This window comes from Herpailurus yagouaroundi, unplaced genomic scaffold (assembly GCF_014898765.1).
Source record: "Herpailurus yagouaroundi ecotype Mexico unplaced genomic scaffold, PumYag 29, whole genome shotgun sequence".
NCBI lineage: Eukaryota > Metazoa > Chordata > Mammalia > Carnivora > Felidae > Herpailurus > Herpailurus yagouaroundi.
The window spans coordinates 46,136,083-46,151,725 of record NW_024412377.1 but is presented as its reverse complement, the minus strand read 5'-3'; the positions used below and the strand labels follow the sequence as shown (position 1 = coordinate 46,151,725).

The window sequence follows — 15,643 nt, the reverse complement described above, 5'->3', positions numbered from 1 at the left end:
ATCCTTCTGTCTGTAGCATCCTCCCCACTTTCAGCCTAGCTAATTCTTACTTATCTTTGTACTTCTGGTCGGATGCACTGTCTCATAAAGGGATTCCAGATCCTCCGAGGGTGCATCACATCTGCTATTACACATCCTCTAAGTATTTTGCTTTGATGTCACTTAGCACAGTGGTGCATTTACATTTATTAGAGTCATTACTTGTATAAAGCCTCACCCTCGAGATTGGGACCGTCTCTGATTTTGCTCACCACTGTGTCCCTGCACCTAGCATAGCATCCAGCGCATAACAGGTGCTCTGTAAACATTTCTTGAATGAATGAAGAGGTGAATGAATGAGTCTGAATTCAATCCCTTTAATCAAGTGGTTCATTTATGTGAGGTTTTGCCCCCTGAAAACCCAGCATTGTGGCACCTAAAGAGAAGAGGATGTAGCTTTCAGACCCTGACTGCCCCAGTCCAGACTCATGATTCACCTTCTGAAAATGCAGTGACTGGCATCTCTGATGACTCACACAGACTCCTGGGGGACGCCCCCCACACACATTCTTTTCTTCCCTTCGCTCCTGTCCTCCCCCATCAATCTGTCAGCAGGCTGGGTCTTTTTGCCTCCTACTAGGTAGTTCTCAGTCCTGGCTTCAGCTGACTGACCAGAGCAGTCTTTTAAACAGACAGATGCTTGAATTTCTGATTCAGGGGCTCCAAGGTGGGCTCAGGGAAGTGTTCATTTAAAAATTCTCTCCAGGGGGATTCTGATGTGTGACCCACTCTCTAAATGGATCTCAAAGCTGTCTCCTTTCCTGTAGCCGCCTGCCCTAGTCCAGACCTGTCCACGCCCTCTTTCCCCCCCTGGGGAGAGCAGTTTCCTCTCTGGTTTCTCAGGGCTCCAAGCTTGGGGTCCCCAGTCCATTCCCTGTGAGGCAGCCTGCCAGAGAGATCTTTCTACAATGAAAGCCTCTAGAATTTCACTCTTCTGCATAAAACATCTCCCTGCATCCCACTGCCTGCAGGACAAACCCCAAACTCCTGGAGAGCCTCACAGGCGCTGTTCACTTCTCTAGGCTCACCTCCTTGGTTGAGCCTCAGCCACCTCACTCACACTCTGCCCTAACACCTGAGCTATCCTAAGGGACTGAAGGAGCCGGTCCACATTCTCTCCTTCATCTGGGTCTGTGCACAATGGCTCCCCTCACCCAATGTTAAAGAAAAATCTATTCTGACACTTGTTAAACTGATAAGGAAGGTTATTGAGGACCATTGTAATAGGAGTTTGGCAATAAGGGAGAGAGAGCTCAACTCCCACTACAACAATGATATACACAACGAGCACAGTGAGGGCATCAGTGGATGGAAAATTACTAAGAGGGAGTGTCCAGGGTAGGGGGATTTTGCTAAGCTGACCTAACAGGGTTCTTGCTAAAGGCAAAGGGCTAGACATCCAGGGTAAGAGATGAGGAATTTGCTCAGATATCAAGGGTGGTCAGATCTCCTGGGTGAGGGGATGACCTGGCAGGACTCTTTGCTAAGTCTGGGCTGGGCAGACCAAAGACAGGATGGGCACTAAGATCGAGGCCCAGGTGAGAAAAGGGCTCAGGGGAACCTGGCTGAAGTTTGGTCCGGGACAGCGTCTCTGTCACCAGGAACAATTGACTGTGTTCTGCTCTGCGTCTGACAATGCCAGCTTCTCCAGTTCCTGTGCAGGCAGAGCCTCCTCTGGGAAGTCTTCCCTGATACTCCTCCGCTGCCCGGGGCCCCTCACCTGTCCTGTGTTAGCATTTGTGGCCTCCTAGTGTTGTGATCTGTTTCCTTGCCTGCTCCTGAGCTTGGCTGTAAGCAATTGGAGGGCAGGCACCCTGTCTTGAATCCAATGCCTAACACAGCGTTTAGCTATCAATAAATATTTGTTAAATGAATACATACTGATGAACAAGGCTCTCGTGGAATCGCTCCTCTGCTCTGAAACAAGCAGTGACTGTATTGCCTGCATCCGTGGTTCTTGGACTTTGGTGAGCATCCGAACCATCAGGAGGGCTTGTTGAACACTCGGTGCTCGGTCCCCCTCCAGAGTTTCTGGTTCAGTAGGTTGGATTGGGGCCTAAGAATCTGCACGTCTAACAACAGGTGAAGCTGATCCAGATGGCACTTTGATAGTCACTGACATGCAGGATTGCAGCGGATATCATCCCCAGGTGAGATGCACCATACTATTTAAAAAATCCAAAGATGATAAGACTTAGTAGGCAGATTTCAGGTGAGGTGTGAAGCAGATATGATCTCATGATCTAGGTGACCTTCTTCCCCGCCTAAAGTATAAGATTCCCTCTCTCCCTGCCTCCCTGTCTCTCTCATTTGCAGCCCGGAGCAATAGCTCAAGATTTCATTGCCTTGCCCCATGCTTCATTTGCTGTGGGAGAGGCTGCCTCTCAGGCCCCTCTGCCAGGCCTGGTGCCAGGCTGAGAGCAGGGACTGCGGGCCCCTGGGCGGCTGAGTGGAATACTAATGCAGGTGGCCCAAGGAGCGGCAGTGCCCTGAGCCCTCTCCCTTTTCGGTCCCCGCGATTAGCTGCTGCTGCAAATGACTGAGAGGGCAGAGAAAGCAGGACAGGGGTCATGTCTGAACCAGATAGGGCAGGACGGAGCTCCCCCAAATGCCCCTGCCCGGCCCAAGAGGGGCCAACGGGCAGCTGTTTGCTGCACACAGACAGAGCTGGGATGTGAAAGCTGTGCCGTTCACACATGCATGTGAGGCTTTCCGGGTGTGAGGCAGAGTCAGGGGGTGGGAAGGGGGCCACGCCAGGAGCTGGGACTCGAGGCAACTTTCTGCATGTCGCCATGTGCCAAATTCTAAATTTGAACTTGACCTTCTGGGCCAAAATAGAAGAATATTTGTCAAGATAGGAAGACAGGACATGTTTTTTTTTTTTTTTGTTTTGTTTTGTTTTTTTAGTTTGTTGCCTCAATTTGTAACTTCTAACTATTCAGACATGTGCTATACTCTTGGCCAGGCCCTGCAAATGTTTGGCATAGGGCTGCCTGCCAGAGTGATGAGGTGAGCAGGACAGCCCCCTGAGAGGCTGTGCTGTTCCCCAGGGCCAGAATCACAAACTGGAAGCCCCAGTGCCTCCCTGAGGACTGGCTGGTAATCCTCAAAAGGGCAAGCAGCACTCTCTTTCTCCCTAGGAGGTAAGGGTGCACCCTGGTTCCACATTTAAATCACACAATTTCATCTGCTCACTGAGATAAAGGAAGAGGCCTGGACCTCGGGAGGCTTAGATTCTGGGGTCCCCATCAAGCTGCTGGATGGTGGTCGGGAGTGTGGGGTCAAAGCTCACACTGACACTTCCCAGACGTATTTCCTTAGGCAAGCCACCTCTCACAACCTCAGTGTCCTTGTTTGTTAAGAGGACATCGGTGTAATGCCTGCACATGGAGGGGTTTATGCCAAAGCCTTTGGGCTGGACCTGCATGGGTGGGTATTTCCTAAGTATTAGCTGCTATTTGTGATTTCCTGGTTAGTTCATCCCTATCTGGTGGGGCTTCTCCCCAGGCAGCCCTACCTTTTGACAGAGTTTGACAAATTGGAGAAGGATGTCCTCCAGGTTTTGGGCTTTCCCCTTGGACAGTCTTTGCTCATGGGTGCCCTTCTAACTCATTTCAGGGACCCACGACTCTCATGGTGCATATCATGTACCTTTACCGATGCAGGTTCTTAGACCCCTGCCTCAGGCCTTCTGAGTCCCCAGGTTGAGTTTGGGCCCAGGTGTCTGCATTTTAATGAGCTCCCCAGAGGATTCTCATATAAGAGGCAGCTCTTGGGGGAACCCTGTGGTTGAGAAAGTGGACTGAAAGTCTGAACCCACAGCAGATGCTGGAGGCAGATTCCTGTTCTATCTGAAGCACTTTTCTAAGAGTCAAAGCTGCCCAAGAATGGAATAAGCTGCCTTAAGAAGTAGTGAGCCGCCTGTCAATGCAGGTATGCAAGCACATGCCAGATAAATACCTGGCAGAGAGAGAGAGAGAACTCCAGCCCTAGCTCAGGAGTTGCAGTTCATGGCCATGACAATCTCTGTGGTTCCTTCTTCTTTGCCCTCTGCCCTACATCTCAAGAAATGCTGTCATTCCTCCAACTCCGTCACCATGCTCCCTTTCCTAAGGGACATCTTGGTTTGAATTCTCATGTTTAAGAAAGGAATGAATGCTTTCCTGTCTTGGGACAGAAGGCTGGTGATGAAGAAGATCATTCTAGGCTGCCCCATTCAATTGCGCCACCACAGGGAACCCCCATCTGGGCCTCTGGGGCAGAGGAGCCCTGCCCTAGGCCTTCTGTACCTACCCCCCCCCCCACTTTCCTTCTCCATCATCACACATAATTTATAAAAGGAGTTGGAGGCAAAGGATGCTGTTGAGTCAGTTTGAGACTGTGCCCAAGAGAGAACTTGGAGCTGCCGTGCCTTGTGGCAACTGTGCCTAACGCCGCGTGTAATCACCGCCATGTGTCTCTGTCAAGAACTCCAGTACGCTTCTCTGCGGTCCCCGGAAACTCCCCTGTCAGGACCCTCCAAGCAGAAGACAAATGGACAAGTTAGGGCAGTGGTAAATCCTGCTGTCCTTCTGTTGTCAGCGGCCCCTTGAAGCAAATCAGCCCAGCAGGGGGCAGAGGGGAGGGCACGCCTGGCAGCAATGTTCTGGGGGACTGGGGTGCGTGGTTGCTCCCCAAGTGCATTTTCTCAAAGTGGGGCCTGGCCGATACTTTGTTTGGAGTGGACGGGTTGACATGCCAGTTGCTAAGGATCTGAGAAAGTAGTCAGGGAGGACAGTAGATTTTTTTATCTGCTCATTTCACCACCAATCCCCAATGAAAGCCCCACATCCCAGCCTTGTCTGGCCCTAGGCCTGCTCTCCCAGATGGCAGAACCTGGCTAGGTGTCCCCTCACCTGTGTTCCAAATCCAGCAGAGGAGGGTCTGGGTGGCTCATGCAGTTAAGTGTCTGACCCTTGACTTCAGCTCAGGTCATGATCTCATGGTTCCTGAGTTCGAGCCCCACATAGGGCTCCGTGCTGACTGTGCAGAGCCTGCTTGGGATTGGGTCTCCCTCTCTCTCTGCCCCTCCCGTGCTTGCTCTCTCTCTCTCTCTCTCTCTCTCTCTCTCTCAAAATAAATAAAAATAAAACTTAAAAAAAAAATAGAAGCCAGCAGAAGGCCCCCACCTCACCCTGAGCTCCACCGCTATCCTTGGAAACCCAACTCCTCTGAGCCAAAGCTGAGCACTTCCTCCTTGGATGAGACTTCCTTCCCCTCTTCAAGGGCACTGACTCTGTCTCCAGGCCCCTTGCCACCTCCATACTTTGTTTTTTTTTTTTTTTTTTTTTTTTATTTTTTTTTTTCAACGTTTATTTATTTTTGGGACAGAGAGAGACAGAGCATGAACGGGGGAGGGGCAGAGAGAGAGGGAGACACAGAATTGGAAACAGGCTCCAGGCTCTGAGCCATCAGCCCAGAGCCTGACGCGGGGCTCGAACTCACGGACCGCGAGATCATGACCTGGCTGAAGTCGGACGCTTAACCGACTGCGCCACCCAGGCGCCCCGTCACCTCCATACTTTGAATGTCACTTTTAGGAATGGTGGCCACATAATTGAGCACCTACTATGTGCCAGACACCATGCTAGGGGTGCCACATGTATAACCGCAAATGTTCACAAACCCAAAATTATTAGTTCCATTTTGCAGATGACAAAAGTGAGGCACAGGATAGTTAAGCGACTTGCAAAGGTCTAGGTGACTTGAAAATCTGTAATCGGTTGGGTTTGCAAAGACAATAACAGTGAATACCAATGACAGTGGATCCGAACCCCTGAATTTGAATCGATGCTCTCACTCTTCTTTGTTACCAGGAGGGTTGCTTTTATCTCTCTCTAAGCCTTAGTTTTTCTTTGTGTAAAATGGAGGCTGTAATCATCATCATCATACCCACTTCTTCATATTTGTGGTGAGCAGAATAACGGTCCCCCAATTTCTAGAACCTGGGAGTATGGTACCTGACATGGCAAAAGGGATTTTGCAGATGTGATTAAGTTAAGGGTTTTGACCTGGGGAGATTATCCTGGATTATCTGGGTGGGCTCAATATAATTGTAAGGGTTCTTATAGGAGGGAGGCAGGAGTCTCAGAGTCAGAGAGAGCACTGGAGAGAGATTTAAAGAGGCTAAGGGGTTGGTTTTGAAGATAGAGGAAGAGGCCATGAGCCAAGAAATACAGACAGTCTCTAGAAGCTGGAAAAGACAAGGAAACAGAGTCTCTTCTAAAGCTGCTAGAATGAATACAGCGCTTCTGACCCCTTGATTTTAGCTCAGTGAAGCCCGTGTCAGATTGCTGCCATCCAGAAATGTATCATGTGTTTTAAACCACTAAATTTGTGGTAGTTTGTTACCACAGCAACAGGGAACTAATAAGGGATTGGGACTTTAAAAATATCAGTAGGAGTGCCTGGGCGGTTTAGTCCATTGAGTGTCTGACTTTGGCTCAAGTCATGATCTCATGACTTAGAGGTTCGAGCCCTGCATCAGGCTCTGTGCTGACAGCTCAGAGCCTGGAGCCTGCTTCAGATTCTGTGTCTCCCTTTCTCTTTGCCCCTCCTCCCCTCATGCTCTCTCTCTCTCTCTCTCTCTCAAAAATAAATGAACATTAAAATTTTTTTTAAAAAAATAAGTAAAACACCAGGCACATTGAGTTGGTTATACAAAAGTTCACAGCAGATACTGCCTCCTGGTTTTACTGTGAGGTTCTTCATATCTTACACAACTTTGTATTCCAAACATAATTTGTTACAACACTTGGTACATTGTAATCATTTTCAATATTTAGTGGATGAATGATAATTTCATTCACTAAACAAAGGGGAGGGGGCAATCCTGGAAATAGTGGTAAAGACTAGAGGTATGCATACGAAGTCTAAGAGGTGATTAAATTTCCCTTAAGTTAAGGCATTGATGGGTCTGGTTAAGACCCTAATGATTTGTCCTCTGTATAGAATGACATATTATCTTGGGGCACCTGGGTGGCTCAGTTGGTTGGGCGTCCGACTTTGACTCAGGTCATGATCTCGCAGTTTGCGGGTTTGAGCCCTATATAGGGCTCTGTGCTGACAGCTCAGAACCTGGAGCCTGCTTCAGATTCTGTGTCTCCCTCTCTCTGTCCCTCCCCCACTCATGCTCTGTCTTTCAAAAATAAATAAATGTAAAAAGAAATTGAAGAATGATCTATTATACAATTAACAGTGTTTACCAAGGACTTTACTAGGTATACCTTCATACAGAGAAGAGCACAGCTCAAGACTTACCTTCTATAGGGAGGTCTTCTGTCCCCACTCCAGTACATTGTGATGGGTATTTGTTGGAACTCTTGGTTACAGGCAGTAGCAATTCAAATCAAATGTATCTGAGAAATACATACATACATGCATGCAGTAACCACAAATTTAAAAACCACCTGAATTTGTTGGCTAGTGTAACTAACAGACCACCTCTAGCTGTAGGTCTAACTTCAGGTACTGTTGTTGGATCCAGGCATTTGAATGATGTCATCAGGATTTGCTCTCACCCCTTCTGAGCTTTGCTTTCGTCTGTGTTGACTTCATTTTAAGGCATGTTCTGCCCACGTGGCAGATCTCAGGCTTGGGGTGTTACCAGGTTAGCAATCTCCAGGAAAAGAGCATCTCTTTCACAACAAATGTAGCAAAAGTCTTGAGACGGATTCTGATTGGTCCAACTTGAATCAGATGCCTGTTCTTGAACCAATTACTTTAGCCGGGGAGCTGGAACACCTACCTCATGGTTAGACGTGGGTCATGGGCCAAACATGGAGATAAGACGATCTCAGGACTGTGAGGACGATCTCAGTCCTCACATGGACTGAGAGTAGGGGAGGAGTGGTCCCCAAATGGAAATGGAGGAAGCATTACTGGAGAAAGGGAGTGGGCCGGACAGGCACAAACTACAGAATTTTCTTGCCCCAGATCACTTAGAGTAGGATGCAGAAATAGTACTAGAATCCAGCCTCTTGAATCACCCAAAAGTCTGGTTCCTCAGTCAAATGGGCTGCAGTGTGAGGGCTGGATCTGCAAATAAAACTCTCAGGCCTCCTGGGATTTCCTGGAAAAATAACGAGGAGTATGAGGGTGGAGGGTTGGCAGAAATAGACACTTCCTGTTCATACAAGAGGCTCAGACTCTCAGAATTGGAAGGCCACCAAGTCTGACTTCTCCATTCCCTTCACAACATCCTCTCCAGGTGGCTGGCAGCCTCTGTGTGTACTGCCAGGGACAGGAAACACACTCCTATTCTGAGACAGTCATTTTGTGATACCTCTGACCATCAAAAATAAATATCCCTATTTGGAGTCCAAATCTTCTTCCTGTAGCTTCCACCTCCTTACCCTGGGAATCACAGAGAATAAGTCAAACTCCTTTGGAATGGCCCAGAATAAAAGTGCACCGAGACTGAGAGTCAGAAGAATATGGTTCTGATACAGGCTCTCTGCCAGGAGAGCAAAGAAAATGCGACGAAACGCAAGCACGAATGTGAAAGTGCTTTATATGTCACAGATCATCATCTTCATTACCATCATCGCCATCATCGCCATCATCACCATCATCACCATCATCACCATCATCTGTCAGGCACTTAAATGTCAGACACCGTTCTGAAGGTATTACCTAATTTTATCCTTATAATAAACATTTGCGATAAATTCTCTTATCATTCCCATTACACAGAAGATAAAACTGATGGCACTTGAGCTTAGGCCCCATAATTAATTTAAGTGGCAGAGCTGGGACTGGAAGCCATCTGGCTCAATTCCCACATATGTGTCCTTGTCCAACACATTACCTATAAAAAACGATGCAACAGTGGGCATTGCTTTAATTGTTGTTTCAGCCTAATGGCTCTTGAACTGGTGGGTACATTTGGTTCTTCAGTCTTTTCTATGGTTGTTGAGTGGTTCTTGGCTTCCCCGATCTCTTTGTGGGACAGGGAGAGTAGTTGAATGTGCCAGAATCAGCCAACAGTCAGCCCTCTAGCCAAGGGCAAGTTTCTTGTGGATGATGTTTTCCCAAACAAGTCCTTCCCTCTTCCCTGGTCCAGAGATTAAATAACCCACAGGCAGCTCTCCAGACAGAGAGAAAAATGAAAGAGAAAGCAGTGCGTATGTTACAAGAACATAAAAAGGACCAGACTCTGTTTACTCAGATTGGGAAACAGATCCCAGGAACAATGTGTCTGCTCCAGTGTAATTATCTTGAAAGTGGTCGGCATTTTACTCAGTTCTGAAACTCATAAAGAGGCTTCAAAGAGATGGGCACTCTGGGGACTCTTTAATCAAAAGAGACCTAAGAGGTAAGGTTTCTAGATCAAATTCAGCCCTTAACTGAATCAGCAAAACTGAAAAAAAAAATTAAAAAGGGAATTTTATGAAACAGCAGGAAAATGTTTTGGATATGCAGATTGAAAAGAAAGGGTAGAAACTGACCCCGATACCTGGCTGAATCTTTCTACACGGCTGGCTGGTGTTAGTGAGAGTGGAAAGAAAGGAAGTTCTTGCAATTATAAACCCCTAGCTTGGACGAAACATAGAGCTTCCATCTGTTCTATTTTTTTTTTTCACCTAATTTACTTACAATTAATTCAACTCATCCATTCATTCATTTTTCAGTAAATAGCTGAAGTGCTTACTGTGCTCCAGGAAGATGCAATGGAGAACACAAGGTCCTTCCTTCAAGGAACTTACTATCCCCAAGTCTGTCCCAGAGTAGGAGGCTCAAGCATCTACGTGCCCTTCTGAGCAGAAAGTGTCTATTTCCCAGCATCCCTGCCCCCATATGCCTCTTGGTTTTTCTGGGAAGACTCATGGGGCTTAATAGATTTGTTAACAGAGTCAACCTTCACATTCCAGTCTGTTTGACTTTAGAACTGGATTAGCTTAGAATTCAGGAGGCTGGATTCTAGTTCCGTTTCTGAGTCCTATTCTGTGTGTGATTTTTGGAAAGAAAAATTCTATTCGTACCGGAAGAAAACTGAGCCTCCAGGAAGACTTTTCTCCTCTTGTTCCCCAGTCCCCATGTTATGTTTAAATCTTGGCCCTCCCACTCACAAGCTGTGTGCCCCTGAGCCAGTTGTCTAACCACTCTGTTCTTAGTTTTACTGTATGTAAAATAGGACTGTGAGAGTTTTTATTAAGAAAAATGTATGTGAAGTGCTTGCAATAGTTCCCGTTTTGTAATAAACACTCAATAGACTTTAACTATTCTTATTAGAGCACTGTGGACCATCTTTTCATAGTATTGATCACTATGTGTTATTATATGGTTAAGTGGCTATTAGATTTACATCTGCCTCCCGATTAGACTGTAAACTCCATAAGGGCTGTTTTATCTACCGCCATGTTTCCAATGTCCAGTTCACTGACTGGCATACAAAAGGAGCTCAATAAATATTTGTTTAATCGGTTAATGAATGAATGAATTTCTTCCCAAATCCATGTCGGCTTGCAGAGTAAAGAATCTGAAGAACTGCCAGAGCATCTGTTCCCAGAGGTTTTCTCAAAGATGCTCCGACAGCTGTTTGTGCTAGAAGCCACCATAAAAGGCATTTTTAAAAGTGAGAGGGAGAGAATACTGGTAACGAGGAGATCTATGGCCCAGCTGGGATCCTGGCCTTGTGACTGCAGCGAGACTCAGGGGAGGGAAGGGGGAAGGTGGGAAGGTAGACACAGGGGCTGAAGAAAGGAAGACAGAGGCATTATTTTGAATCAGAGTTGGAGAGATACTCAGAAAGAGAGACTCATCAAGGCAGAAAGAGTCATTGAGAAAGGTGCTCCGTGGTTGACAGAGACAAAGGCAGAGTGGGAGAAGGGAAGGAGGGAAGACAAGTGTTTGAACTGGCAGCTAATTCTCCAAATCCTTGAGGGTTTTTGAGAGCTAGAGAGTAATTCAGGCTTCAGCCTTGGCTGGTTGATTTATGACCAGTGAGAGTTGGACCACATTGGAGCTAAGCACATTAGGCAGCTGTGTGGCTTGGAGCTTCTTGAAGCCAAGCCTGGGACTTCTCTGGAGAGCAGGACGGTGAGCAGATCAAAGGGTAGAGGGACTGCTGCTCTAATGGGATATGAACTCTAAGTCAGGGAAATCATGGTACAAAAGACTTAGAAAGCCTCGGTCATTAGAAGCCTCACTTCTAATTGGGAGCACACAAGAAGTTTTGACTCAGAAGACTGATCTTTCCTCCTTTCCTGCCTCCCCACTTTCCCCACCTTCCCTCCCTCTGCTCCTCACTTCCTTCCTTCCTCTCTTTCTCCCTTCCTTCCTTCCTCCCCTCTTCCCCCTATCCCTCCCTCCTCTCCTCCCCTACTCCCTTCCTTCCTTCCTTCCTCCCTCCCTTCCTTCCTTCCTTCCTGATTTATTGAGCATTCAGAATGTACAAGGCCACCAGGAATGCAGAGATTAAATACGACATGATTCTCAACTTTTAAAGAGCTCTCAGTGGTGTAGCATAAAGAGAAGAAAAACAGGGAATGGAATAATAGGTACAGTATGGTACCATTTATATAAATTCAATTTTTTATTTTTTTTAAAGTTTATTTATTCTTGAAAGAGAGAAACATAGAGTATGAGCAGGGGAAAAGCAAAGAGGGAGGGAGACACAGAATCTGAAGCAGGCTCTAGGCTCCAAGCTGTTAGCACAGACCCTAACACGGGGCTCGAACTCACAAAACCATGATATGACCTGAGCCAAAGTCGGATGCCCAACCGACTGAGCCACCCAGGTGCCCCATATATAAATTCAAGTTTTAATTTTTATTTGTTCAAGATACATGTACTTATAAATTTCTAATGAATTAGGCAGAAATAGTCTAAATTCGTGACCGAGGCTGTTGGGGGATGATGTGGGGAGGAAATGAAATCTGAAATGGCAAAGCAAGGGGGTTTCATCTCTAGATGAGCAACATGTTGCTTATTTTATTTTTAAGAAATTGAAAAAAATAGACAAATTGTTTTTGAATGGTCATTTTACATGGTGGGTATTTGGCTATTTGGTATATGCTATTCCTCTGAACTTTCCCAGAATTAAAGGAAAAGCTCAAGAAATTGAAAAACTGATCATAATTCATCAAGACAAGTCACTTTTATGCTTCTCTTCTTCCACATTAGCCCCAGGAGATGGTGGCAAGAGAAATGATCAGAGGCGTCTTCTGTCTCCCCCAGTCCACCTACCCTGCAGTCCATAGTTTCAGGAATGAATTCCCCAGGGTTAAATCAAATAAGCTACTGCATGCTAAGTATGATAAAACAATCCCTTTTCCATGAAATACATGCACCTTCCAGAGTGTTCCAGAAGTCAGGAACTTGATAGTTCAGGCAGGAAGGGGGTGGCGTTTGGGAGCCAAAGTGACCAGAATCCTTTGAGTATCTGTGGAAAGGAGGCACTGGCCATTTATGGTCTCTCTCTCCTAAGAAACCCTAATTTGTAGGCAGGTGATGGTGAAGAAAGCCCAGGCTTTGGAGCCAGACAGACTCAGGATAGGGGCTCCTTAGAAGCTGTGTGACCTCAGGGAAATTATTAAGTCTCTGAACTTGAGTTCCCTCATCTGTAAAATGGGGACAATAAGGCTTCCCGGGGTTGTTGTGATATTTAAGCGACCCCGTAGAAGTTTAGTGTCCAGCAAGCACAACATGGTACCCAGAAAACAATAGATTCTTTGCGCATATTAATCTCTTCTTTCTGAGGGGTAGGTGTTCTTTGTGTGACATCTGGAATATGGCTCCAAGAGCCAACTTCGTAAATGGGCGCGGTTGCCAGGACTTCTGTCCTAAAAATCTTCCTTCGTGGAAAGAACAGCATTGTAAGTGGCAAAGATGGTGGAGACACTGAGCCTAAGTTAAGTCCTGGTTCCAGGAGGAGGCAAGACCCCCCAGAATCAGAGAGCAACAGACCTGGAAGAGACAATGCCGGTCCTCAGGCCACTAGTTCCCAAACCTCACCTCACATCACCTGGGAAGTTTGCAAGCCACTCAGTCTTGAGTCTCAGATTAGAAGAGCTGACATTGGGACTCAGGAATCTCTTTTTCTGGGAAAGATCTCCCTAAAGTGCAAATTAAAATAATGACATGCCATTTTTAATTCAACACATGGCAAAATAGAGTTCGACAATGTCAAATGCCAAAGAGGGTGTGGGGAAATGTGTGCTCTCAACCATGGCAGGTGGGTGCAGCCACTTTGGAGGGCAGTTAAAATTGTGTGGGAGTGGGGTGCCTGGTTGGCTCAGTCAGTGGAACAGGCGACTCTTGATCTTAGGGTCATGAATTTAAGCCCCATGTTGGGTGTGGATCCTACCTAAAAAAAATTTGTTTTAAATGTTTATTTGTTATTTTTGAGAGACAGAGAGAGAGAGGGAGAGGGAGAGGGAGAGAGAGAGAGAGAGAGAGAGAGAGAGAGAGACTGCACATGGGGGGGGGGGAGGGGCAGAGAGGTAGGGAGACTGAGGATCCGAAGCAGGCTCTGTGCTGAAGGCAGTGAGCCCAATGCGGAGTTCGAACTCATGAACGGTGAGATCGTGACCTGAGCTGAAGTTTGACACTCAACCGACTGAGCCACCCAGGCGTCCCCAATATTTTCCAACATTTTAAAACTCTTGGTTTCAGGGGCGCCTGGGTGGCGCAGTCGGTTGAGCGTCCGACTTCAGCCAGGTCACGATCTCGCGGTCTGTGAGTTCGAGTCCCGCGTCAGGCTCTGGGCTGATGGCTCAGAGCCTGGAGCCTGTTTCCGATTCTGTGTCTCCCTCTCTCTCTGCCCATCCCCCGTTCATGCTCTGTCTCTCTCTGTCCCAAAAATAAATAAACTTTGAAAAAAAAATAAAAAAAAAATAAATAAAACTCTTGGTTTCAGATCAGGACATGGTCTCATGACTCATGGGTTCTAGCCCTGAGCTGGGCTCTGTGCTGACAGGGAGGAGCCTGCTTGGCATTCTCTCTCTCCCGGGGTGTCTCTGCCCCCCCGCACTTGCTCTCTCTCTCTCTCTCTCTCTCTCTCTCTCTCTCAAAAATAAATAAATAAATAAAACCTTAAAAATGTTTTAAAAATTGTGTGGGATAGTGGGGGATGGAGAAGCACAGAGCCAGGCTGACTGGAGTGCTGGTCCCAGCTCTGTCACTTCCCAGCTCTGTGACCTTGGAGATACTCTTCAACTTCTCTGACCCTGAAGCTCTTCACCTGTAAAATGGGACTGCTATGGCTTGTTGAAGAGGCTGTGAAGTTGAAAGCTAGATGCTAAAGTGCTCTGCAGGCATCAGAGGGATCTGAGATGTGTATGAATGAATATGTGTATGTTGTGTGTGGTTGGTTTGTGGGCATGTAAATAAGAATGTATGTGTAGGAGGTGGCCATGCAGGGTGTGTGTGTTTATATGCTTATGTGTTGTGTCTGGCTGTGGGTTAGTTAATGTGTGAGAAAGAGGGAGGGGGGGTGGGAGGCAGGGAAAGGAACTAGTAAGAAAGGAAAGGCTGTAGGAAGGAAATTAGGAAGGAAAGAGGGAAAGAGGGAAATGAGACAGCACAAGACCAGATCTTGCTGTTCTTTCCGGAAGCCTCTGCCAGCTCCAGGAATGCAGACTGGAATTGGTTCAGAAACCTCAGGGACTCTCTCTGGAGCCAGTCCATCCGCTGGCTTCTCTGTCCCAGAGTCACCTCTCAGCACTTGGAGACGTTTTCTGGCAACTTGGCCTTCCAATGGTAAACTGGGCTTCCAAAGGCTCAGTCACTGGATGCCTTGCCTCATGGACACCTGACCACCAGGGGTACCTCCAAAGCCATGGTGGCTGGCTCCCTCCACAATTTCCATGGCAGGCCTGTGTTCCTAAGATGTAGGGTACCCATGGCCCTCTGTCTGGAAGGTTGTACAGGGCTCTGGGCATGTCTGGCCCCTCTGATTATTCAAGCTGGCCTCAGATATCCCCTCCTTGGAGAAGTTTCCTCTGTCCTGCCCGTCTACAGCAATACTGCTCTCTTCCCTGTGTTGTTCCATTAAATATTTTACTTCACTTTTAGTTGTGGAAAATCACACACACACACACACACACACACACACACACACACACACACAAAGCACATAGAACATAGGCGTACAGCATGGTGGGGGATCATAAACCAAACACCCACGTAGCCATCCCTCCACATTAAGAAATAAAATATAGCCTGTACCCTAGAAGGAAACTCTCTTCCGTCCCTAAATGGCTTCTCCCAGGTGTAATCCTCCCTTCCTCCTAAGGCAACCACTACCTCGACCTTTGCTAATCATGTCTGTATGGATTAATAAGCCATCATCTCCCTGCATCAAGCCCAGCGTGTTTGTTAACCTCTGCCAAGGTTGGGACCCTGCAAGCCACCTCTTTCCTTTAGAACTAGCTGCTTCTCTGATGCTGCCAATAGGGGGCACTAGGGAGAGACAGCAAAGCCTGGAGGAGGCAGAAAGGAGGACTTGATTTGTCCTGGTCGCTTTCTGCACTTGTCAGCTTCACCACAGCAAGGCACTGTGTTTCAGTAGGAGGAGCTGATTCCAAGGCTCCCAGAAACAATCTCATGATGCCCCTTTGGA

General features: G+C 47.1%; 1 long non-coding RNA gene across 1 annotated transcript; it reads right to left on the bottom strand.

The window, feature by feature from the left end:
* Nucleotides 1-263: 263 nt before the first annotated feature.
* On the bottom strand, nt 264-8,104 carry LOC121045460 (uncharacterized). The gene is made up of 3 exons (XR_005797760.1): nt 7,522-8,104; nt 7,339-7,436; nt 264-2,204 (listed from the first exon to the last, which is right to left on the bottom strand). It is a non-coding gene; the product is annotated as an uncharacterized LOC121045460 (long non-coding RNA).
* Nucleotides 8,105-15,643: the final 7,539 nt, after the last annotated feature.